The 25,940-nt window shown below is 39.8% G+C and overlaps 1 protein-coding gene across 7 annotated transcripts in view; it reads left to right on the top strand.

The window, feature by feature from the left end:
- FNDC3B (fibronectin type III domain containing 3B) overlaps positions 1–25,940 on the top strand; it is a 336,800-nt gene that overhangs the window by 143,181 nt on the left and 167,679 nt on the right. Inside the window, exon 2 of one of the 7 annotated variants that reach the window (XM_078069238.1) lies at positions 6,601–6,718. The exons of the other annotated variants lie outside the window; for them this stretch is intronic. The gene's annotated coding sequence lies outside the window, so the exon portion shown is untranslated. The remainder of the gene's footprint in view (positions 1–6,600; positions 6,719–25,940) is intronic. 7 annotated transcript variants of the gene reach the window in all.

The following is a 25,940-nucleotide window of genomic DNA, read 5'->3' as shown; positions in this document are numbered from 1 at the left end:
AAGTCTGGTAACTTTTCAATATTTCAACCAGTTATGTTGAGACTAAGGATTTCTTGTGTGGTTCTCCCCCCATCCCCCGCACCCCGCATAGTGATTTGCATTAATATTACTAGCTGACTTCTATTCATTCTAGTGTGTCCTAGGTATGTGGTTAGATGTGTAACCTGCTTCTGATCCCCATGATTACTTTGAGATAAGTGCTATTATTTAAAATAAAAATGAAGACATAGAAATATAGAAAATATAAATAATTCATCGAATTACTATTAGGAGATGGAGTCGAAATTTGAACTTAGGTCTCTTTGACCTCAAAGGCTTGACTTGAAATTTCTGCTGCCTCTTGCATTGTTCTTTTATTCAGCTCCTACTAATGAGCTCTGACCATTGCCAATCATGGGTCTTTGTGTTGAGAAGACCACAGCAAGTGGAACAGGGGATACAGACAATAAAGAATTAAATGAATAAACATATACCATTACCAGAGGTGGGAATGGCTATGAAGAAAATATCATTGGATAAGAGGGATGACGGGGGTATGCTTTCTGGCAAAACTTATAAAAATAAGAGATAACTTTTCCAGTCATTGGTTCCGTTTAACATCCTAGAACGGTATGAACAAAAGCAAGAAAAAAAAAAATTCAAGCCTTAAAAAGAAATTCAGGATCAGTAAAGTTTCAAATCTTAAATGAAATGGTGATTTTACTGGCAGATTGGCTTGTCAGCCTGCAAAGTGGAAAGGCTGATTGTTTGTGTACCTCCCAGGGCGGTGTGATCAGCCAGCCAGTAAATGGGAAGGAGCCGAAGGTTTAGGGGCTGGGAGCACCAACAATCCAGTTATTCCCAAGCTGCAATACCAGTCTTTCAGATAACTAGTTGTGAGAAATTTTCTTTCGGGGTTTTCCTTTTCTTTAGGAAATACTGTTTTAAAATTATTTCACTAGGAAGTGTTAACAGATCTTCTCTGTTAGCCCTTTTGATAATTCTCACATAAGAATTTTTTTTTTCCCCACTATTCAGTGTTTGTTTTAGTTGGTATGACACTGGATAGTTGATTGCATGGTTTATATGCAGATTTTTTGTTTTATGTTGTATGGCAATGTACACTATTCTGATGCAGAAGGTACACAAAATAATATCCTTTAGAGCAGTTATGCACACTACAGGCAATATTGGATTGATACCTGGGATCCCAGGATGTGATTGGAGAAAAACGTTGGACTAGGTATGTTGGGTGAGGGAACTGGAAGTTCTGTAAACACACAGTGAACACACATCCGGTTTGAAGAGCAACTGGGGCATCTAGAGCCTTGGTGTAGGGGTGCTCCGAGGTGCGGTGGAGCTGTTTGACATGAGTTAGTTTAGGTCTACACAAGGTAGGGACCACCCAGCATCGGGATATAGCTGCACGGTTTTGCGAATCATTCCTGTTTGTAACATTAGGCAATCAGTGTTTTTCCTAGGCCCTTTTCATATTACTCCTTGAGTCACTGATCAGATAAAAGGGACAGTATGCACAGCCTCTAACCAAAGTCCTGCCGTAGCCTAGACAGCGAAGGGGCGCAACATTAGAAGCTTCGGAACTGCAGCTCTGTTCAGATTGCTCTGGGTGTTTCTGTGGTCTTCTTCAGACAGGCCTCCTCCTCAGGAGTCCGTCCCGTCCCTGTCGCAACATCTGAGATTCCACTCTGTCCCACGATGCAAGGAACACCAAGGAAGACGTCCTCTTTTATTCCATAGAGACCCTTTATCATGGTGGGAATTGGACTCACCTGTCTCAGATTCTTCACAATACTTCCTGCCAAAATTGCCACAGATAGGTGGCCCAGGATGTGCAGCCTTTCGGTTGGATCACTTCATAAGCACTGTCAACCACCTGTTCCACAAATGAAGTTTTTAAGATTCAGAAGTAAAAAAAAAAAAAAAAAGACCAAAATTCAAATATTAAGAAGCATGTTGTGGGCGGGGGGCCTGCTTCTCCCTCTCCCACTCCCCCTGCTTGTGTTCCCTCTCTTGCTGTCTCTCTCTCTCTGTCAAATAAATAAATAGAATCTTTAAAAAAAAAAAAAAAAAGAATGCATGTTGTGACCATTCTGGAAATTGGTGCCCAAGCAGTGAAATACTATATTTTTTTTTTCCGATGGTAGACAAAGGCCATTACTGTTTGCCATTTTGAAGTTGTGGGCTTTTGTCAATGGCTTTTGTCATGAACATGGATCTATCACAGAAGACCATTTCAGCTCCATCGTCTACTTGGTTTGGTTCTTGTCTAGTAGGTTCTGTCAATTTCCTAGCCTCTTTCACATGACACACAACCTTTTCATTTATAAAAGATCGGAGAAAGGATTTCCCATTTCTTTCCACTAGGTAGACTTAAAAAAAAAAAAATGTCCTGGCCTCTTTCTGGCCCTTTTTCTTCCTCTCACCATACCCACCGATTGGCCTGATAGCCTAGAAATCCATAGACCAGCAATCCAGATAGACACAGAAGACCCCTAATCCTGTGTAAGGCCTCACCTCTGAAAAATTGTCTGTGCTAAATCAGAACATTTCTGTTTTCGTTACTCACATTCTTATTTTGGGAAAGTTGGAGATACTGAGGTCTTTTGCAGAATGTATTTATCTTATTTTCAAGTGTTTAAAGATGGAGTTTGTTCTTTTGCAGTGATCTGTTCCTTACTGAGATTTGAAAGGAAATGTTTTATTTTAAAAACTCATGAAAAAAACTTAATTCCTTTCTATTTGCAATACATCATGTTACCTTGTATCACTTTATTTAGAATATGTTTATGATAGTTACAGGAAAATTTAGCTACTGTTGCCACAAAACAGCCCAGAGGATTCTGTGAACTTTGTATTGGTAATTTAGTTCCTTACAAAGACAAATAATTTGTCTAATATATTCACTGTTTTTTAATTACAAGGAAGTAATTATACTGCACTAATTTAATGTAGATTTTTGTGCCTTCTTTGCTTCTCGCTAAATTAGTAAGTGTATGTTGAATTCTTACTGAATTGCTAGCTCTTGCAAGCCATCACTGCTTTTGGAGACCACACCTTCTATTTTACTCAGAGACTAAGATTTTTGAAGACCAGGCAACAAAAAGGAGAGTGACTATAATTGACAAGAACTGAATTGCAGATGTTGAGGCTGGAAGAGGAAGAGAGCTGTGAAAGCTGAAGTAGGGCTAGGGCTTTCAAAAGTTGGGGAGCTTCAAGAATTTCCATGAAATAAGTGTTCTTAGAATTACTTGCCTCACTGCCCTCCTCCATCAATGGTACTTTTTCTGTGATGTCCCATCTGCCATAGTTTTTTTAATTTATGGAAACTGGAAAAAGTAAATAATTGAGTTCATAAAGTGTCATCTGTTTCTTTTTGATGTCTAAATAAAATTTGGGATTGCATATGCTCATTTGAACATTGTGGTGAAGTCCTTCGAAAAGCATCTGAAATGCTTGCTTTATTCAGTTAAGAATTTAAAGATTTATAGGTAGGAGCACATTTATGGGTGTTCCCCCTCGCCCCCGAAAACAACCCCCAGATTCATTGACGACCTCCACAGTCTTGGAAAGGCCTGACAAGCTGTGTAAACTTGACCGAGGGGGAAAGTGCACATGCCATTTCCCCTAATTTCTGGTTTCTAGTGCCTTGGTACTATGCTATTTTTATTCCTACTTTCCAAATCCTCCGCCAGCATGAGAAAGTGAAGTAGATGGAAGGAGAGAATAGCATCTCCCCTGTCTTTGTTTTTGTCTTTCACAGATGAGGTGGCCAGGAGAGGCTGAGGTTGAAGATTTTTGTCTCAGCGTTCTCTCCCTTGCCCTGTTCTCTCTCATACTTTTGTGAGCTGCATTATCAATACATATTCATACAAGCACCTCCCTGTGGCTTTTCCGTGTCATCATCAACAACCACAGGGGGTAACATGGCCCATAATTTGGCTGACTTGAGTTTCAAAGCCAGAGTTGTCATTGACAACATGATTTAACTTATTTTTTATTCTTAACTTTTATTTAGCAGTTGGAGGTAGGAAACTATTGTAAAATCTTGTCTCCGTTATTGCTTAAGGTGGTGATATACTTCCTGGTTTTTCTAAATGAGTTCTTCTGGATTATTGCACAGTGGCTCGCCTTGCAGACGCGTGCCCTGTGCCCTTGCTTCTCCAGATGTATCAGCAGTATGTGGCAAAAAGTAGAAATGCTGGGTTGACGTCCCCATATCATAGTTGAGGTGGTCAGCCATGTGTATGGTTTGTCTGTCCAAAAGTGTTTGTAAAACGTCCTCCCTTTTGAATGTTTGCGTTGCTCCTTCTAAGACTGCTTCTTGGGGCACCTGGGTGGCTCAGTCCTTAAGCGTCTGCCTTCGGCTCAGATCATGGTCCCAGGGTCCTGGGATCGAGCCCCACGTCGGGCTCCCTCCTCAGCGGGAAGCCTGCTTCTCCCTCTCCCACTCTCCCTGCTTGTGTTCCCTCTCGCGCTGTGTCTCTCTGTCAAATAATTAAAATCTTTAAAAATAAATAAATAAACTGCTTCTTAAAATCTTATTATAAAAAATCCTATTTGTTTTGAAGAATGAATGCTGTTGTCTTAGGTGAAAACATTACCTGACCACTGCTTATTTATTGCGTAGTAGTAACGTGTAACAGAGTAACTTTATTAGTTACTGACCGATTGAGCACTCTCACCTGCCCAGCCAAAAAGGTGAGCTTCGTGTGAGTAGTGATGTTGGTGGTCTTGTTCACCTCCGTGTCACTCGAGTGATACCTGCCACTTGGGCACTCAGTACATGTTGGAGGAGTAATTATTTTGTTTTTGTTTTTAAAGATTTTATTTATTTGAGAGGGAAAGAGAGAGAGCACGAGTTGGGGGAAGGACAGAGGGACAAGCAGACTTCCTCCTGAGCAGAGAGCCCCATGCAGGGCTCCATCCCAGGACCCAGAGATCATGACCTGAGCTGAAGGCATATGCTTACTTGACTGAGCCTGGAATGATTTTTTGCACGAGCGTTCCCACATGGGGGGGGGGGGGCAGAGGGAGAGAGAGAAGCAGACTCTCCGCTGAGCAGGGAGCCCGATTTGAGACTTGATCCCAGGACCCTGGGATCATGACCTGAGTTGAAGGCAGACAGACAATCAACTAAGCCACCCAGGCGCCCCATATTAGCATTAATATTTGCTTCCAAAGAACAGTGAATTTGCCTAAACTTTGTAAACTTCAGTCATAATAATGGGATAGTCACAATCTGTAATATTCACTTATTTGTAAGATATAGTTTGCTTTCTACCATGGTGCCATTTTAGAGGGGGAAATTTGTTTTAAAAAAAAGTTCAATTAAAATATTGTCATTTATACACTTTTATTTTTCTGGATGTCATAAAAACAACTGTTCACTTAGGGCAGGTTTGTTAGAGGGCATCTTATCCCCCTCTAGCTTTCTGCTGGTGTCTCCTCTGCAACACCCTTCATTGAGAATCCACCGCTTTCTATTTCAACTTTTGTATGACAAGGTGCTCCCACCTCAACAGGTGGCTCACCATGGCAATGGAGGTAGTCTTCCATTTTTGGAGTATGAAAGCAGTGCCTTCTTAAATCTAATAATTAGTAATAGACCCAGAAAACCAGTGTTTAGAATAAATTTGGCTGTCTGCTTCCTTTAAAATCACATCATTCTGTCAAGTTTCTTATATTGTTCGGAATGGGGAGAAACCAGGGAACTGATTGAATTGTGATCCTTTATTATTCTCAGATACTTAGCAGCTGATGTTTACTAGTTGCGCAGTGTGTCTTGACAGTACACTATGTTTATTCCTATTGCACACATGGGGAAACTGAAGCTCAGTAAAGTTAGGCACCTTGACCAAATGCACAGAGCTGGCAAGAAAGGGAATTGGAAAGTCAGCCCAGGCAACAAGACTTCATCTCTGCTGCTCCAGCATGTCTCTGTTCTGCTGGAGCCTTGTTTCTCTCTTTTGAGTCCAGCCTACTCTGAGCGTCTGATCCTTTGTTAAGGCTTTCTAGAAGGTGTGTGGCCCCAAGTGAACAGGACTGGAGTGAACAGAATGAAGGGCAATGAGCATGACGCTATGGGAATGGTGACAATTCAGAAACACCTTGAAATTCATGTAGTGAGCTGCCCTGTCACGGGGTTTTAAAATTATACAGTCTCAAATGTAACCTCAGGAAAGGCTGTGGCCCACAAACTATGGGAGTTATCAGAGGATGAGGTGGAAAGGCTTTTAATGTCCTTCGAAACAGTAAGGTAGGAATCTGATCGCAGCATCTGTCGTACACAGCATTTGTTATGAAATTCCTTTCTTTCTGTAGTCAACTCATAAATTTCATCACTGTAAATGGTCATAGGTATAAATAGATAGGTTAACCTAAACCATAATGGGTAAGTTTATTCAGTGTAACATCTGGGTGCGGGGAGGTGGAAGATTAAATATTCAAAAATTTGATTGTGGTTGGATAACCATTGTGTCTCATTTAATGATAAAACACTGAACCTGAAATTATCTTTATAATCTCATTTCACTTATAGGATCATATAGTGTTAGAAATAAATGAGACCATGGAACATAACCAACCCTCTTTATTTTCCAGGTGAAGGGACTGAGGCTGAGAAGCTATGCTGTTTGCCTAAGATCACACAGCACACAGCTGATGATGACTGGAGACTGAGTCCTTTCGGTCTTATCTCACTGAGTTTTCTCCTGTGTCTGTGTGTATAGTTCACTGTTTTTAAGTTAGTCCTCGTCCTCACTATTAAACTTACAGACTTGCTTACTCTTGTATCAGTATTTGGTGTATGTGCTACTGTTAATCTCAGCACAGTGGTATATTTTGGGGGCAGTGGGAGTGTCTTAGAGGAATTTAACATATAGTAAACATTTGCTTTGTGCCAGGCAAATTTTAATCTCAACCATCACTGTTAATGCTACGAGAATTGAGATGGTCGTCGCTGTCCTCATCATCAGCCCCATTCTAGAGGTCAGAAGGCCTGAGTTTCTCAGAGCTTAAACAGACTACTTAAGTGGTAGATCGAGGTTTCAAATTCTAACTTTCAAGTATTGTCTATTTTGCAGCAAGGAAAATGAGGTTTCCACTTTCCTTCCAACTCTTGACTAATTGATTGTAGTTGATTGGAGTGATGAGTGCAGGATCCAGAAACAGCCTCTGGGCTCAGTGGGAAAGGCGCAGTGTTTGATGAGGTCTGCCATGGTCTCGGGTTGGGGTCTGAGGTGGTACATATGACATACATGTTCCCAGACTGTTTCTCCTAACGTAACAATCTGATTCTTGGCTTCACAGGGTAGAAAACTCAATTTTAAGCTTACGTGAGAGGATGGAGATAGGGTTTGTGATCAGGCTGTGGAAAACCAACTCCCTACTAATCAAATTCACAGAAGATCATTTTATAAGTACTAGTATTAGTTCAGTAATTTGCCTTTCTGTTATTGGTTATGCTCACATGCATTTATTCAGGAAGGATTAATTCTGTAACTATCTTATCTCCTATTTTATTTTGACTGTTACTATCTCCAGTTATAGGTCGTTATGATTTCTGACTTCATCCTACTTATTTCCCCTATGAAGAGCCGGTAGCCCCCAGTGTACTTATTACGGTAACAAGGACTTAACTGCAAAGCTGTGGAGATGTAAATGAGTATCCATCAAGGTTGGATGTCTCAAATGCAACTTATTTCAGGCTAGAAACAGCAGTGTCTTCAAAACTCAGATAACTATTTGAAAGAATTCATTCTCTAGAGTTTCAGTATCCAGAAGAATGCAGTTTATTTGCAAAATAGTGAATGTCTTAAATATACACTTGTGACTGTCTGTTCATTCCTCATTTCTGTCTTTTGACTCCTCTCCAGATTTGTAATCCTGTGTTCCCAGTGTTAAATACTAGGCCACAGTCTGTCTTCTCTCCATCCTCTTCCTCTGACCTCCTTTCTTACTTGTACTATCATTTTTTTTTTCATGATATTTGGGTTGTTAGTCTCAAATATATTAAAAGCTCCTGCAGAATACTTCTTCAAATGCAGAGTATGGGTCATATTACTCTTGTTTTTAGTAGAGTGATTATTTTGAATGGCTTTTTATTTGGCTGGGGGTTCCTAATTATTGACTTGTAATCTTGGGCTTGGTGGTGGTCCCTGCTCCTCATGTTCCGTAGCATCTTGGTTGCTGGCTGGGTGGACATCTCTGCCATTCACCACCTCTGCTGGACTTTTGTCTAGGATTTGGGATGCTTGGATTTTGTCCAGGTTTGCTTGGCCCGGTGCTCTGTTGGAAGGGAAGATGTTTTTGATGCCTAGAAATGAGTCCTCATGAGGAAACTATAATAACTCAAGGTTGTGCCACAAAAGGAAGATCAGATCAAGCTTTTCAAAAATTGCATCATCTTTATAATAACTGACGTGCCCATGCTGAAAGGTGGATGGTGAAAAGAATACATTAATTATGGGTGAACAAGCAAAATGTATATGATTGTATTAAGAGTTACACTGTTGTGGAGTAGTCCTGATTCAACCATTTGTCCAAGCAGCAGCCCTTAGGGAGCTCCTGCTGTTGGCTAGGTACTCCAGTAGACATTTGGAGAGCTGTAAAAATGGAAATGCACAATTCTTGCCTCATACTAGCTGTCCTGCCATGTGAAATAAAACAGAAACAGGATCTATACTATACAATTATGAGTGAGATTGTATGTCACTAGTAAAGATAACAGTCCCATTTGATAATCAGGCTTATATATCTTGCAGAATATTCTTTCAGTGGGTGGGATGAGACCAAAAAGCTCCTAACATGAAAGCTTAGCATTCGTGAAAAACATTGTTTTTATGAATTAAGTGATCTTAGGTACAATGGAAATGACTGGGGTTGCAAGTACTAGAAAATTGAATAGCTCATGTCACTCTTGATTGCAGTGTTAAGTGTTTATTTTCCCGACACAAACAATGTCTGCTGTAGATTTTGGAAAGTGGTATTTATATGAATTCTGAATTTCTTTCCATCTATAGAACGTTTATTAACCTTCTGTAATATGTGAACAAATGGTTATATAAATATTTGACTTTAAAAGCAAATTATCACTCTTGTTTCATGGATGTTTTTAATGAATTGGAAATCATTGTGTTTTTTTATTGTTTCTTTGCTAATGGAATTTAAGAATACTTTCATATACACTCCAAAGTTTTGTTTTTTTGTGTTTGAATTATAACTTTCTGCTTCTATAAAATCATCTTCTCATCAAAATTATACATTTTACTGTTAAGTTTTCACTGTTGGTGAAAAGACTCTATTGAAAAGAATCTAATTGTAACATAGATATCATATACCCTAGCTCCACATTTCTTTAAAAAAAAAAAAGTATTAAAAACGTTAAGCATTTTTTACAATTGGGAATTATGTTTCTAAATATCTCCTCATCCAGTCTGGCACTGAAAACTCACATAAGAGCTTCATTTCATAGGTGAATCACAAGTGGCATTTAAAAAAAATGGTGTTTTTCCTGTTACCTTGGGCCTATAGATTTAATGAGCTTAAATTATTCCCTTGGCCTCTCCCCGGGTGGGTAACCTAATTCTAATACCATGGTGAATGGTTACTGTGACTACCATGTTGCTAAGGAACTCGTTATGTTATCAGGTTGCCGTGGCAAAGCAATGGCTTCTTGGGGCCTCCTTAGCACTGCTGGGAGGCCGTTAATCGGAGCTACGAAGGACCTGCACAGAATTTGTTTCCCAGGTTATAACTAATTTTTCATCAGGAAGGGAATCAAACCTGGGTCTGTAAAAGTTGACATAGAAGAAAGTCCAAGTTATTTAAAATTGAATCACGACCTCTAGTTATTATTTAAAAAGTTGTGACCCAAGGTACAAAGCCACTCTTACCAGTGTTAGGTTGGAGCCATTTGGGTATTGACTGGCACGCATTTCTCGTCCTCCTTCACTGTGCATTCCGTTTCTGTGTTCTTGGAGTGACTCCTGGCAGTGCAGTGCCTTTACAACGTATGGATGAGTGTTTGAATTGAGACTGTGAGAAAAAAAAGTGGGACGTTACTTTGCTGTGAAATGAGTTTATAAGAAAACAAATGCTACACTATGTAGCCTTTTTTTTTTTTTTTTTTTTAATGTGCCAAGACCTGTTACTAGGTGAAGGATTCTATTCAGGGCAGGGACCCGGCTTTTGCTGGTTTTGCTGGTTTTGCTCCGTGATAAGTTTGTCATCACTGCAGCTTCTTCGGGCTCCACACCACACGGTCACGTGCGGGAGGATCAGAGAAGCTGTGCCGTCCGTAGGCTGTTCACCGTCCGGGTGGGTAGCTGTAGTTTCCTCCATATTATTTTCTTCTCATTCCCACATTTTTACTGAGCTCGTTTTTAGCAAGTCAAGTTCTGCGAGCCCATGATCTGCGCCGTTGTCCAGCTGGTGGATGCCGAAGGCCCTCCTTTTGACACCAGCCTCCTCGGGGTGGTGGCGGTGCGGTCACACGGCGGGTCGGGCACCCAGGACTGGTCGCAAGCAGTTAGGAGCCCAGGCTTTGGACGTCACCTGTCAGGGTTCAGTTTTGGGTCTTCTGCCTCAGATTTTCTGAAATGAGTTACATAATGACCCTAATCCTTAATTTCCTCCACGGTAAAAGAGGGATGATAAATATCTGCCTCAGAGGGTTGTGAGGATTAAATGAGATTCTGTGAAATGCTTAGCATGATTTGTGGCACGTATTAGGAGCCTTCATAAATGTACAATGTTAATTATGGTTACAGAGGACATTTTTAGGGGGCTGTGAGTTGTTCCTTCAGATCTGAAAGAGTTAAGGTAGCTTTTAATTGCTGAGAAGAGCTTTCACATTTTAAAGTGTTTATTTGATGTTTTACTTTTTGTAGTTGCTTTCCATTTGTCCTTTTTTCTTGAGTTTGGTGTTGCCCTGACTCGTGGTCTCTCTGGGGCCTCAGTTTTCTCAGCAGGGTAAAATGGAGGGGTACAGGTGGGATTTAGTTCATGTCTCCGGTAATGCCTAACTCTGTGATCTGAACTCTGGGAGTGTGTAGTGAATGGTTCCATTCTGAATAGAAGAAGGGGATCTAGAGTTCAAGGCCAGCCTCAAGGTCTGATAAAGTCAGAATAGGCCATACGAATGAGAGCATCTCCCTGTTCTCTTTTCCCTAAGAGAGCAGCAGGTGCTCTCAAGGGGCAGTAAGTGGACATTCTTTTTGCATGTTTGGGTTAAATATATGCTTTAAGCCATCACTTTCCTCTTTTTAAAAAACAATTCTTTAAAATTTATGAAACAGTCTCACAATTAATAGAATTGTTGCAAGTACAGTACAGAATATCTTGTAGCACTTGTTGGCTAAAACCAAATTTTTTGCGGGGAGTGGGGGGAATTGAATAGTACAGAAAACTGAAGGATTCAGTTCAGAATCGTGTGTAGCTTTTAGTTGGTGTATCTGTTTAATCTCTTTGGGACTGGGACAGTTACACAGTCTTTCTTTGAATTTTGTGAACTTCATACTTTTGGCCAGTTATTTTGTAGAAAGTCCTTCTATTGGGTTTGTTGATATATCTTAGATTCAAGTTATCCGTCTTTAGCAGGAGCATCACAGAAGTGATATTATGTTCTCATTGTCTCCTATCAGGTGGTTAAGATTTTGATTTGTCCCACTACTGATGGTGATCATTTTGATCAGTTGATGAAGGTGGTGGTATCTGCCAGTCTCCTCTATTAATAGATTTTCTCATTTTCCACTTGTAATAAGTATTTTGTACGGATGTAAATAAGTCAGTGTCAAAATGTCTGTTTACTCATTTATTCATTCTAGTATGGACTCATGGTTTTGGTTTAGTTACTTATTTTTTTATTTTATTTTATTTTATTTTTAAAGATTTTATTTATTTGACAGAGAGACACAGCGAGACAGGGAACACAAGCAGGGGGAGTGGGAGAGGGAGAAGCAGGCTTCCTGCCGAGCAGAGAGCCCGATGTGGGGCTCGATCCCAGGACCCTGGGATCATGACCTGAGCAGAAGGCAGACGCGCAACGACTGAGCCACCCAGGCGCCCCTACTTACTTACTTTTTTAAAAGTAGGCTCCATGCCCAAGGTGGGGCTTGAACTCACGACCCTGAGATTAAAAGTTGCATGGACTCATGGTTTTAGTTTAATTCAGTGGGTTATAATCCATTAGTAACATTACTTATTTTGATGCACAAATAAAATCTCTTCCAGCCATCTTCCTTGTCCTTTTAACTTGTCCCCATCATTCTTTGAATACTTCCTTTCTGATACAAAAAGATCTTCTAGGCTTATTTGAAAATTTCCTGCCATAGTCCTGAATTAAACATTTTCCTAGGAAATCCTGGTTTCTTTTAGTAGAAAATGGTATTTAGAAGCCAAGATCTGGGTAGTATGTGTGTCTTTTACTGTGGGGGTTGTACCTCTCCAAGACTGTCCGTGGACAGAACTGGAGAATATTTGTATATACATATAGACTTACGCAGTCACATTGATATAAATGTACATAAAAACACAGACCTACATACACATTTTATATTTATTTTCACATCTCACTATAATATATACATGGAAATCTGTGTTTGCACTGATATATCCAGTTCTAATCCAAAACCAAGGGTTCATTTTAGTTTTCCTTACTATGTTCGTATCACACTCTTCTATGACTGTGACAAATCTGGCTCCCTGCATATGTAATCAACCTCCTAATGCTTCCCCTGCCTCACCCCTCGGGCCCTGATAGCACACGCCAGACTTCCTCCTCGCCCTACTCAGGCTCTGACAGCAGTGCCAAGTTGCCATCATGCTTGGTGTTTTCTCCCACCTGGTCTCCAGATTCCCGTGCTAGGCCACCCTTTTATGTGCACGCTCCATCTGGGCTGCCTCCATCCCTGGACATCCTCCTCATCCCACTCCAGCTGTCATTCCCCATGCCAGGCTGACCCCCTGACCCTGGATGCCTGCCTTGGGGATAGGGAAGAAGAAGAGGAAGAATTAAATCAGGAGCTATTTTCATGTTTTACACCTGCCAAGTGAAGGAGTGGTAACTATTAGGAATACTTTATTTTTGACAACATTATTATTGACGACACTATTGTACTAGTAATTGTTGTTTGTCATTTGGGTGGAGCTTAAACGCATGAATGCGGTGGTATATGTGCCCTCAGTTTATTGGCTTAGTTTGAAACCTAAAACTCGACCTCAAAACTGGGTAAAAATGATTTTGTAGTTTGGGGAGAGGAGAGAGGAGCATTTGAAGCAGTGCCGATTTTTTTCAAAAGTGTATCTAAGTACCTTTGCTTTTACTTAATTTTTAATAAAAAGGCTATCTTTGTGTCCATTGCTGTTGGCGTAATTACTTCCATATGCCTATGTGGGCACAAAGTTAGAGTTTGAACAGCCCTTGTTAGCTAAAACCATCTTCTTAGTGGATTTATTTGAACAGTGCTTCAGAATTTTCACGCTTACGATCTTATCCCTGTGTGGATGTTCGGGCCAGCCATGTTTTCGGAGCTCCCTGTTCCAGCTAGCCTCTCTAAGGGCTCCTACGGTGAAGTTCTGTTCACGCTTCCATTGGACACCTAGCATAGGGGCTGGGTTCTGGCCCAGTGCCCCTCTCAAGAAAAGCCATAGGCCCAGGGGGAAAGTGCAGGGTGGAGTTTTTCCACCCAGATTCTGGCTGCTTTCCAGACCTTTTAGTGTCTATGGCGTTTCTCCTCTTTTCTTTCTCCCTTTAAAAAATACTTTAACACTACTACTTGGACACATGAGGGATGTGAGCATCGTGTTGAGGGGGGCGGGGGTAAGGGTGGGCGTTTTAGCAGGCTCCCTAGCAGTGCTCTTCTGCCACTGTTTGTCTTGTGAGGGTGACCTCATGAGAACTCGTAGCAGCACTATAAGGTAAGTCTGTCCCTCTTGAGGGTTTCCCAGCCATGGGCGTTTTATTTCCCTGTGGCTGTCTTAAGCAACGGGAATCTCCTGCTGTGTCTTTACTTTTCTGTAGCGTTCTTTGCACAGTTTGCTGACATATTGAGAGTCCAAGTCATCGTTACCCGTTTTTCACCTTCCAGCCTATAGATGATTACCACAGGGCTGCTGTGTAACAGATGCCGGGTTTCCCTTCACCTCTTTATGGACAGTTGCCAGATTAGCAAATAAAGATACAGCATACCCAGTTAAAGTTGAACTTCATATATACAAATAATTTTTAGTATATGAACCAGGCAGTATTTGGAACATGTTTACATGAAAAATTATTTTGTATCTGAAATTCAAATTTAATTGAGTGTGTCCTGACTGTGTGTTTTATCTGGCAGCCCTACTTCATGAGTTTTTGCATGATGCAATAACTTGGATCCAAGTTGTACTTAAAGTAATGTGTGTGTGTGTGTGTGTGTGTGTGTGTGTGTGTGTACACACACACACAGACAATCAGTTTCTAAAAAATTGGCAGCCTTCACACATAAGCCCTTGGGTGTACAAAAATTTGAGGCTTGATCTTAGCCCTCCTTAAAAGGCAACTTGAACTACAGTTGAGCCGGCAGATTAGTTGCTGGATTCCCAGACGAAGTTAAGTCGGCCATCTTGATTGAGGTAGGAACTTGAAGTTATAGCATCCAGAATTTCTTTCCTTTTTTTTTTTTTTTTTTTTTTAAAGATTATTTATTTATTTATTTGACAGAAAGAGACACAGCGAGAGAGGGAACACAAGCAGGGGCAGTGGGAGAGGGAGAGGCAGGCCTCCCGCGGAGCAGGGAGCCTGATGCGGGGCTTGATCCCAGGACCCTGGGATCATGACCTGAGCCAAAGGCAGACGCTTAACGACGGAGCCACCCAGGTGCCCCCTAGCATCCAGAATTTCTTTTTTTTTTTTTTTAATTTTTTATTGTTATGTTAATCCCCATACATTACATCATTAGTTTTAGATATAGTGTTCCATGATTCATTGTTTGTGCATAACACCCAGTGCTCCATGCAGAACGTGCCCTCCTCAATACCCATCACCAGGCTAATCCATCCTCCCAACCCCCTCCCCTCTAGAACCATCAGTTTGTTTTTCAGAGTCCATTGTCTCTCATGGTTCTTCTCCCCCTCCGATTTCCCCCCCTTCATTTAGCATCCAGAATTTCTAAGTATCTTTTAATTCCTCCCTCTCTTTAATGACTTTTCAGCTTGTAGGTTAGACATTTAGCCTCTCTAAGCATTCCCTTCGTAAAAAACCTCTTTCCTTTATTCACTGAAAAAATCTAGCTATCTGAGGTTGTATTTGTGCATGTAGGAAACAAAAAAGTTTTGGAAAGCCTTCTGACTTTTTCTTTTATTTGTTCAGTATTTCCTTTGGCATATTCTACAAGAAGACCAGAGAGCCCCCTGTGATAGAAAGATCTTTCCCACCCTCTGTTAGGTACTTTGTTTCATATCCTTTGACTCACTTGATTCAACTAACACCCTCTTACAAGCGCAAGTGGTTATTATTCCTAATTTTGTAAGTTAGGAATACTCCCAATTTGCATGATTTATTGGGTACATTTCCAAAGGATAAAGAGTTGTCTTATTATGAAGTCTTAGGATTGTCTTACTAACCCTCTGTTGAATGAGTGGAATCCTGGTGGGGGCACTTCTGTCCTCAGCTCTGTCATGGGAGAGATTATTTGAAAGCATATTCATAAGTGGGAATCACATCCATGATTTGGCTTCCATAGAATCTGGAGTTACTATTTGAGGCTTTTTAATGATTTACTACAGGACTGGCAGACTTTCTATAGAGGACAAGACAGTGAATATCTTGCAGATGTATGGTCTGTGATGCATGTTCCTCTTTAATTCTTTTACAACCTTTAAAAACGTTTTTTAAAAATCATTTTTAGCTCCTAGGCTGTACAAAAAAACAAGTCATAGGCTGACAGTAGTTTTCCTAAGGAAGAGTGTTTACTCTTAGAAATCGATTGCATGGAGAATTTTCTGGGTTCTGAGATTTACCCTTCATTTTTGACATATTTAGAAGTGATGTCGATGGGGAAGTCAGGTACAAATGAATACTTAGTAATAAGAATAGGTTATGAGCTATGGGCAGTATAACATCCTGGGGGACACTGCCCCCTCTCCTTCTGACCTTCCTCTGGGACATTGTATCATACTCCTATTTTCATCTGATTTCCTATTTATACTAAGCAAAGTGATAATTCTGGCAGATTTCTCTTACCAGGTATGTAGGAATAAGTAAAATCATACAGCAAGTTCATGCCCAAAGTGGGAGAAAGCAAGATAGGCCATGAGTTTGTCTTCTGTCTTTAGGGTTTTCTTTTACTCAGGCAGGATTTGGTGAAAGTTTGGGTGGAACTGGACGTCTTAATGAGTTATGGTGTCTTTCAGAACTGACAGTTCTTAAACTACGTAAGCTTATTATTTTGAAACCTTATGGGAAGGGGATGTCACATTCACCTACATCATTTACTCCATCTTCCCTCTGACTTCCCCTTGAGAGGTTATCCTTGGTGTTGTTCCAGATTTCAGTGGCAACAACATCCATGCTCCCCAAAGCACCAGAGGCAGCCTGTTAGATTCATCATACACTTTATACCCTTCCTGCTACTGTTCTTGCTGGTTGGTATAAAGCCGTTCAGTCATTCCTTGTCTTATTGTAAATGGGAATTGGGGTATTTCCCATTACTTTTTTCCTCCAGACCTTTACAAATGATTTTTGGGCCCGAATGCAATTGTGAATAGTCCGACATAGCTTCTAGGAAAGCCGTTGGGACCCACTGAATTGTGACTGTTGGACAAAGGCATTTTGTTTAGAAGGCTTGTCCCAAAGTGGTGTTGGAGTCTGAAAGAAGGGCCGCCAGCGTCTGGTTCTTTCTGCTGTGAACTAATAGGAAAGCTGATGTTTGCTGAGTGGATGGCTGTGCTCACTGTCCAAACAGATCTCTGTTTGCCAACCGTGAACATATTGCCGCCTCTGTGAGGCACTCCATCATGCCTTGAATGGATCCTCTTGTGTTCAGAATTTTCTGACTCAAAGAGAGAGAGAGAGAAATATTTCTTTCAGACTTCAGCATTCACTGTAGCATCCATAGTCTCATCAGACCTTTAGAAACCAAGCATGCACCAGAGACGCTTCTTAAGGAGAATGAATGAGAAAGGGGTAGAGAATGAGGAAGAAAGTAAAAGACAGCCCCATTGAAATGCCTTTATTCTGGCCACTTGTGGCCAAGATTTCGTAAATAAACCAGGCCGCCTTGGCAAATAGAAAGGATTGTGAGAATATTCCTGATTTCTCCTGAGCAAAAGAAAACTCTCAGCACTGCGTTTCCAACCCATGATTCATTTCTCTTCACTTTTACGTACACACGTCCCAAAGCATGTAATGCATTCATAATCTGTTACTGAATGGGTAATAGAGTTTTATTCCACCCGAATAATTTCTTTAAAAAGGTTAATTGGTATAAAAAAGTTTTCATTACTTTATAAACTCTCCTTTAATTTTAGAGTTCTAAGCTTCTTCTGTATTCAAGGGTGCAAATAAAACGTTGTTGTTGTTTGTCATTTTAGTCACTTCAGTCATTTTCTATCCCAAAGTCTACTTTCTGACAGGGTCAAGTATTAGCTGTGTGAAATGAGGACAGCACTCAGGGACAGGGTTAGGCATTCCTTGCAATCACCCGTTGTTTGTTTCAAGGTGTAGAGACCTTGGTCGAGGGGGTGGTTGAGAACCAACTATGTTGACGAGCAGTGCGACAAAGTGAGCACGTGGCATGGACAGGACATGTCCGTTTGGGCCTGACTTAGTACCAAGAACCTGTGAAACCGTTGGGTAAACTTTGCTTGTCCTTGTGGGGGAAATGCAGAGGGTGTTTATAGTTGACAGGAAGGACAGATGCTTTTATGAAGGGGAAGGAAGATTCGCATGCAGCAATAAACTGTATTGCTTTCCCTCAGGCAATGAGAAATTAGCATTGATTTGACCACTAGAGTAAGTGATTTTTTTTTTTGGCTTGACCTAATAAAAAGCTTAAGATCAGAATCACCACCCCCATCCTAAGCCCTGGTATTGATCATTTTTGTTGTCTGGATATTTTTATTCACAACTATGTGTACCCATAGAAAAGTCTGGGTCCTTAACTTTACCTGTGAAAACTGGACTATAACAGGAGTAGTCGTAGGGACAGTCGGGGTAGGAGAGGACATGGCAGCTGTGGCTGTAGTGTAATGGTAATGGTCTCAGCTAACCCACCTGGTGAGCTTCGCACATGCCAGGCCTTCTTTTAAGCACTTTATGTCTAGCTCCCTTCTTCCCATGGTCTTGAGAGATTGGTACCATTGCTTTCTTCATGGTAGAGATGAGGAAGCGAGGCACAGAGAGGGCTTTAGCCATCTGCCTAGGATGGCACACGGATAACTGGTGGAGCTTGGAATGAAATCTACAGGAGTCTGTACGGCTCCAGTATCTGTGCCGTAACCACTTTACTCCGGGCGGCCAGTAACGAAGCTGCATTCTCTGGAAGCAGCCCCAGTGTCCGTTACTCAGCCATCAAAAAGAATGAAATCCTGCCATTGGCAACAACATGGATGAAGCTAGAGGGTATAATGCTAAGCGAAAGAAGTGAGTCAGAGAAAGACAAATATTACATGTTCTCGCTCATATGTGGAATTTAAGAAACAAATGAGCAAAGGGGAAAAAAGAGACAAATCAAGAAACAGATTCTTTATAACTATTATAGAGAATAAACTGATGGTTACCAGAGGGGATGGGGTGGGTGGAGGTTGGGTTATAGGTGATGGGGATTAAGGAGTGTACTTCTCCTGGTGAGCACAGGGTGATATGTGGAATTGTGGAATCACTATACTGTACAGCTGAAACTAAAAAAACACTGTAGTTTAAAAAAAACACCTGCATTCTCCTTGCAGAATTTTCAGTTTACCTTTGCTTACAGTATGGTTTTGGATAAGTGTTTAAAGTTGCTCAGAATGCAAGTACTAGGAAGCTGAGATCACTTCAGAGACATAATGTATTCTGTAGGCAAAGGAATTTGCCTAGGTCCTGTATCTGTTTTTATCACAGAGAGATGTTCCATAGTTAACTTATTCTTTAGTAGTTATTATTTAAAATTGATATTGTGGTCTAGTAGATAGGGCTGGGTAATAATACATTTTGTTCCGTGCTTAATTGGCATCATGATTTTAAACTTAAAACCAGTGAATCATTGTGAGGTAGCTTAGTATAAAAGCAGGATATTTATGTATACGTGCATACTGTGTATAAAAAATGAAAAGCAGATATATAAATTATTCAACTATATATTTCTTTATGATGTGATGAGAGAAAGAATAATAAGGAGTATAAGGCTTGGAAGCAATGTTTTTAGACTTTCACTACTGTAAGGTAATGTGACTATTGGCAGCATAATTAGTTTTGCTCAAGGGACTTTAGGGCTGACTGAAATTGACCAGTTTAAGATGATTTTTATAGGAGTTGTATTTATTGCAGTTCATTAATGCTATTTTAGTAGTTACCAGTCATCTGAAGTGTTGCACCAAGAGGAAGTCTTTCGACTCCTAAATAGGAGTCACAATAGTTTTGCATGAATGACATAAGGCATGTCTTGTTATTTATTTCTAGGAGCCCATCAAAAAGTAAGTTTGTTTAGAAGTATATCCCAGAGATTGTGTTCCACAAAACCAGTTATAAAAAATAAAAAATAGATCATACATATTGTGATGTTCTATGTAGTTGTAAATCCTGTAGCTGATATAAAAAGTTTTGCAAATGTGTTGAGTACGTGAAACTTCTACAGAATTTTTAGTACTGGGTTTGCTCTAAAACTGAAGTTCGTTCATGAGTCCTCGGTTTTGAGAAGGAAATTGTGACAGAAAAGTATAGCTTGGCTTTCTGCCTCATTCTTTATAGGAATCTTCGTTCTGGCCGTCTTAGCTTTTGTTAGTTTTGTAAATTTTACATGTCTTAGGTCTGTTTCACCTGTTTTGAACCTGTTTTTGTGGAGCTTTGACATCACACCCAGAGAATTCCCAGCTCAGCTTTCTGATCACATCTGTGATCACTACCTTAATATTCCCACAGTTGCTAGCCAGGACTTCACAGCAGTCTTCTCTGTTTGGTTTAGGATTCATCTATGAAATACAGCTAAGATGTTAATTTATGTGAAAACCTGGAGAAATCCGAAAACTTGTTTGGTGTTAATTTTGCCTGAGGTCTCTGCACTCAAAAGTAGAAGTAATTCATAGCATTATCAGCACTTGCTTCCAAATCATCGAGAGCAAATGGACCATGAATAGCAAATAAATAATAGAAAGAACTGGGGGAAAAATGACCGAAGCACCCTGTGGATCAGATGTGACCACGTTTTGCTTTTGTGTGCGTATGCTTCAGACTGTTACGTTTCTGTTTGGTAAATTTTGATAGGCCAGACTCTCCAGATGTCTTGAATTATCTTGTGAGTAGTGAATTTAGTCAAATTAGGAGAGTAAAAGATAACTAAATAAAACTTTGCCATTAACAGTGATTCTTTTTCCAAAGACTTTAGAGAGAAGATTTGTTTTTTAATTTCCTGGTAATTCTCGTTCTGTAAAGTCGAGGTTAGGACCGCACATTGCCAGGTAAAATATGAACTTTCATTTCCTTTCGTTTGGCTGACATTAATAAGAATATTTAGATAGGAGCACCTGGGAGCAAGGAAAACGGGAGGGTATGATAAAGCTCAAATTGAAGGAATCTGGCATTTCTCCCAACCATTGGAGAACAGTAGTCCAAACGTTAATTTACCATGTGGTTACAGCAGTCATACTTACTGTCCACTGTCGGAAATGGCTTTTTCAAAACATGAATAATAATCCATTTATCTTTTTAAGAAAAATTATTTATGAGAGAGAGAGAGCGAGCGCGTGGAGGCCTAATCAGGACTTGATTCCAGGGCCCAGAGACCAAGACCCTAGCTGAAACCAAGAGTCAGATGCTCAACTGACTGAGCCACCCAGGCGCCCCAATACATGTATTTATCTTAAGCTCCTCCCCTTACAGCCCTCTTCCAGGGGTTATAGATTGGGGGACAGGGCCAGGGGTAGGTAGGAAGAAATGGAGAAATTTTTTTTTTTTTTTAGCAGAGAGTATTGTTTATTGGTTATTACATTCCAAGAATTAATGAGACTAAGGGGGATGTAGAACTCTTTAAAACATGGGATAAAGCAATATTTTTCATTATATTGAGACTTAAGTTTTTGAAAACACATGTATATTTAAGACATGGCATTTTAGTGCAAATCAGATGTAGTTTATGGGATGATGCAACTTTCCTAGGACTGTTTAGACTCCATCTGTCCAGAGACACCAAACTTTTTTTTAAAGTAAATTTTTTTGCTTTGCTAGACCAATGGTGTTGAGACTTCTGAACCAGTGGTTTATGTGTTCAGAATATGAGGACATCAGATTAGTGGCTGCTTGGAAATTATCTTCAATTTTAGATTTAGTGGGTAGTAAGACTGCCAGTCTCTTCAAGGGGATAGTGACCCATCTTTTTGTAAATTTTGGATATTTAAAAAATTAATCTAAAAATTGCTTGGTATTTAAAGTAAAATGAATGAGTTGGTTATAGGAACACTGAGTTCAACTGAAGTATAATAGATCCTAATTTGAAGTTAAAAGGAGAAAAGGGGTCAGGTGTATTTATTTAGATGAGCTATCGTATCATTGCATTTTGAAAGTTTTGTGCAGGAAATGAATTTTGGTGATTTCTGAGACATCAGACTTAAAGCTGCATAGACCCGTGTTTGGTTGTTCACAACCAAATTTTGTGATTGTGTCCACAAAACTCTTACATGCCCACTGGGCGTCATTGGACCATTGGATAGCTCTTCAGGTTAGGTTTATGAACTTGCTGATTTCTTTCAGTTTATTCTCAAACTGTATACCATATTCATTAATTTTAAAAAGCACACTTCTGCTCTCATTTTAACATCTTTTAAATTGGCAATCATCTTACAATTAATTGAATGTCGATTGAATGCAGTTTAGGCAGTGGTTTTGTCTTTTTTAGTAACATATACAGTCTTTTTGCATCTTACCAATGGTATCCCAGATTTGGTAAAATAATATGATATATATTTTTTAATTAACATATAAAGTATTATTTGTTTCAGGGGTACAGGTCTGTGATTCATCAGTCTTACACAATTCACAGTGCTCACCATACAACATACCCTCCCCAGTGTCCCATCACCAGCCACCCCATCCCTCCCACCCCCCTCTACTCCAGCAACCCTCAGTTTGTTTCCTGAGATTAAGAGACTCTTATGGTTTGTCTCCCTCTCTGGTTTCGTCTTGTTTCATTTTTCCCTCCCTTCCCCTATGACCTTCTGTCTTGTTTCTCAAATTCCTCATATCAGTGAGTTCATACGATACTTTCTCTGATTGACTTATTTCGCTTAGCATAATACCCTCTAGTTCCATCCACGTCATTGCCAATACCAAGATTTCATTTTTTGATGGCTGCATAATATTCCATTGTGTATATATACCACATCTTCTAATGATATGTTTATAAAAAAAAATGGCCCTGTATTACACATGAAAAGATGCATCATTTTTTTTCCCCTCTTCTTATTCTTTTGGGTCACAGTAGAGATTCTAGACCTTGGACTGCTAATAAACAAATGAATTTTATTTTATTTTTTGAATGGGTAATCCCTCTGTGTACCTCATCAGTTTAAAGAATTTTGTAAGTTGCCATAAGTCCATAGCAATATGATTATATGATTATACCATGAACAGTCTTCATGAACAAACTTACAGACTGGGGTAAAATGAAGAAGTGGGTCCTCACAAAAGGAAAATTTTGTTTTTTTAAGTAACAAAATCAAATAGAGGCAAGCATCTTTGAGTAAAACCTTCCCGGAATATTTCATGAATTATATTGGCACTTTCAAAAAAATTTGTGAAAGTTAACTAGGAAGGTATTTACAGACCTCCTTGCTACATTATAAGCTATTCTATTCATTATTTCTTAGGATTCTACATTTTTTGTGGTACTTTTAAAAAACTTTCTAGCCATGTGCAAGAAATGAAAAGATTTGCTTTATGAACACCCAAGTTATGAATAGGTTACCAGAAAGGTCTCCTCACTGATTCACTGTCGTTTTTTTCTAAGCGGAAAAAGTAGGCTTCTCAAGAGAATAAATATATTTATTTCATATATATATTTTAAAGTTACCTCATCCGGACAACTACCAGCCTTCAGTTTGCTAATCAGGAATGGCCAAGGCTATGCCTACACCATATTAGGATAGGTAAGAAGGGGAGAGGGCAAAATTATCAACATGTTCAGTACAAACAAACAAAAATACATCCAAATGGGAATCTCACATATAGGACTATCAGTGCTTAAACAAGAGCATAACCACCAACAGAATGCAGTGATTGATAATCCACACCTTGTACTTACAGAGTGGTAGACCAGTGTTTTTAGAACCTAATTTTAAAAAGGGCCATAGAAAGGTAGATTGTTAGAGTGACCCATGGGAATGCAGTTGGAAGCCATTTCATAGAAAGAAAACCCAAGTGGATTTGTCTGTAGAAGAGGAGGCCTGATGAGATTTAATTCTCCCAAGTATCTGAAGGATTGTTCTATGGGAATTGAGGTTATGTTTAGTCTGTCTCTTAGGAGCAGAATTCAGATTTCTGCTTGTTAAAAGTTATTAAAAATAACAAAAATTCAACCGAGTACATTTTAAAGATTTAATTGGCTTTATTAATTGATTAATGAAACAAGCAGCATCACCTCTAACAAGTAGAGGGGAGTTCCAGAGGGCTACAGAAAGGGAAAGGTTTTTAAAGCCAAGACAAGGGAGTCATAAACAGAAAAAAAAGGATCATTTCAGGTGAGGTCACCTTCATTTGGGGACAAAAGGGTTTTAGTAGGTGGATTACATCATTTTCCTTTGGGGGATAAAGAGGGCCCATGTGACGGATTACCGTATTGGTGCCGACCAGAAAATTCCTGACTGACTGGTTAAAGGTTACATTCCTGAGGGGTTGAAACTGCAGTTAGGTTAGGTATTAAGTCTTGGTTTACCGATTTGGGGCCTTAACCTAAGTGACGCCATTTTGGGCCTGTGGTTTTCTTTTTAACAAAGGGAAAACCATTTATCAATTAAGATTGCTAAAAAGTGGATTTGCTGCATTTTGAGGAAGTGAACTCTACATTACTTGAAGTATTCTGGTCACTTGCTAGGGAGTTTGTTTAGCAGTTCAAGTCTTAGATGAGGAACTGGACTGGATAACCTTTAAGATTCTTCCCACCCCCAGGAGAATTCTGATTTCTGTGATTTTGGCTGTCAACTGAAAACATTTATAAAGATTTTATGATCTGCTCTGTTTACCTATTCTTGGGTGCGTAGAGTTTCATGGTAAACTATCACTGGTGGCCAGTAATCATGTAAATGAACGCAATGATTACATAGACTGCTTCTTCATAGTGCTTATTATTCTATATTATATAAAATGCTGTGGTCATTTTGTTGTTGCCTTGAAGTATACTGATAGTTGCTTTATTGTGATTAAAACAGGAGGACTAGTTTTCGCCAAATTATAGTCCTCTTTGTTAGTTGAAATATATTCAGTTAGATACCCATCAATGGGATAAAATTTATGGAACTCTGCTGCCTTATTTTCCCTCTTCACTTTTAAACATTATGTTGAAATTAAGACTCAGCTAATTTTGCTTTTAAAGTAAGTATAGATGAGATATGCTCAAGGATCTTGAATATGCTTAGATTTTTTCCTTCCTTTTATTTATTTATTTTTATGGTGTTCTTTCTAGGTCATTATTCCTCTGACTGGTCCATAGAACACCTATATCAAAATCAGTGGAGCATGTGGTTGGTGGGAGGTGGGGAGGAAAGGAGAGGTGGCTAGCCTGAGGAAAAACAGCAGATTCCAGAGGCCTGGAAATCTACATTTTCAAAAGTCTTAGGGATTCTAATGTAACTCACATTTTAGGTTCACAGCCAGAAGGATTTTAGGGATTGTCAGCTAACGGCTGTTTTCTAGAATCGGCAAGCATAGACAGAAATGACAACAATGCCATGCAGCATATTACTCTTCAAGAAAGCATAGAGTTTATTAGGTTCCTTTTCTTTTACTTTGCATTTGAGGCAGTTAACATAGATAGTTAAGTGACTTGCCCAAGGCCCTTCAGATTGGAACCCATATCTCCATTGAGCACTACTTGGTTTAGGGATGGGGGACATGTTGAAGAGAAGAACTTTTAAAAATACCATTCAAAAGCTGAAATGAACCAGGGACCAGCCTCCAGTGATGCTTTTTATATGTTGCTGTTTTGAATATCATGAATGTGCTGTCACCAGAGACCTTTTAATGTGGCACATTGAATTGGAAAACCATTCACTTGAGATTAATTGGGGCCATGTATTTTCTGAGTGTGGTTTTCTGCCTGGTTTGTGGCCATGGCCCCCCTGCCCGGCCCCCCAGACCCGCCAAGTCCACAAGATTGTTTTCTCTTCCTGCTTCCCCCTACCCCTTCTTCCATGTTAGGTTATCTGTCTAGAGCCTCCCCTCTTTTCAAAGAGAGGGTTAACTTTCTACCCCAAACCCCTCCCATTATCTCATTATCTGCTCTTCACTTTGTTCTAGCCACACATTGCCCAACAGACCTGACCTCCTATCTGTGGCCAGGAAATTTTTAATCAAATATTTTGACATTGTTTTCATCATCTAAAAGTGAACGTGGTACTCCTTGATAAGTATGAGGCTAAAGGTGTGTCTTGTTGAACCTCAGGACATGTGCATATATATATATATATACGTGGGGATTATTTTATAGGTGAAATCAGGGGGAAGAGAAGTCACAAAACAATGGTTTCTCAAAGGCAGTGATGGAGAAGAAGACAAAAAT

Source organism: Halichoerus grypus, chromosome 1 (genome assembly GCF_964656455.1).
Source record: "Halichoerus grypus chromosome 1, mHalGry1.hap1.1, whole genome shotgun sequence".
Taxonomy (NCBI): domain Eukaryota; kingdom Metazoa; phylum Chordata; class Mammalia; order Carnivora; family Phocidae; genus Halichoerus; species Halichoerus grypus.
This window is presented reverse-complemented; position numbering and strand designations above follow the sequence as displayed.